Below are 1,372 nucleotides of genomic sequence, written 5' to 3'. Positions count from 1 at the left end.
TATAAATCCCTCTACACACTTCCTACATAAATCCCTCTACACACTTCCCATATAAATCCCTCTACACACTTCCTATATAAATCCCTCTACACACTTCCCATATAAATCCCTCTACACACTTCCCATATAAATCCCTCTACACACTTCCTATATAAATCCCTCTACACACTTGCCATATAAATCCCTCTACACACTTCCCATATAAATCCCTCTACACACTTCCCATATAAATCCCTCTACACACTTCATACATAAATCCCTCTACACACTTCCTATATAAATCCCTCTACACACTTCCTATATAAATCCCTCTACACACTTCCCATATAAATCCCTCTACACACTTCCCATATAAATCCCTCTACACATTTCCTATATAAATCCCTCTACACACTTCCCATATAAATCCCTCTACACACTTCCTACATAAATCCCTCTACACACTGCATACATAAATCCCTCTACACACTTGTTATATAAATCCCTCTACACACTTCATACATAAATCCCTTCCATATAAATCCTTCTACACACTTCCTATGTAAATCCCTCTACACACTCCATATATAAATCCTTCTACACACTTCATATACAAATTTCTTCGATGCTTTGACCTTTGACCTCAATCTACTGACCTTCTTCTTCACCTGTTCTTAGCACAGATCGGAAACTGTTTATTCTTAATATTTTAGGTCATATGGAACAGATGGAGAGCAGAGCAGATGACCTTTGACCTCGCCCCCTCTCTCCCTTCCCCCTCTCTTCCTCTCTTTCTTTCTCTCTTTCTCTCTTTATCTCGCTCTGTCTCTGTCTGTCTGTCTGTATCTCTCTCTCTTTCTCTCTCTGGAGAAGGAGGAGGAGGAGGAGGAGGAGGAGGAAAGGGTTAAGAGGAGAGTGAATATAAGAAGAAGAAGAAGAGGAAGAAGAAGAAGAAGAGGAAGAAGAAGAAGACGAAAAGGAAGAAGATGGAGGAGGAGGAGGAGGAGAAGGAGAGGAGGAGGAGGAGAAGGGGGAGGTGGAGGTGGAGGGGAGAGAGAGAGAGAATGGTACGGATCTACAGCACCTTTCCATCGCACTTCTTCGTGACTAGCATCCTATTCCGGTGTTAATTTTTTTTACCCCCTGGGGGTAGGGGGGTTTTCAAGAATACTCCCCCAGTATCCCTGCTTGTCGTAAAAGGCGACTAAAAGGGTTGGCGGAGGGTTAGTGCCCCTCCCCGGAAAACAACTAACTAAAAAAACAAACAAGAAGCCCCGGACAAGGACTGACCAAACGATGACGACCCAGGACCGGACAAAGGACTTGGTAATGTGTACATGGAATGTAAGAGGAGCGAATGATGAGGTGAAAGAGAGAGAGATTGTCCAGGTGC

The sequence above is a fragment of the Coenobita brevimanus genome, chromosome 83 (genome assembly GCF_032717465.1).
Source record: "Coenobita brevimanus isolate Jiangsu-jjx chromosome 83, ASM3271746v2, whole genome shotgun sequence".
Classification (NCBI taxonomy): Eukaryota; Metazoa; Arthropoda; class Malacostraca; order Decapoda; family Coenobitidae; genus Coenobita; species Coenobita brevimanus.
This window is presented reverse-complemented; position numbering follows the sequence as displayed.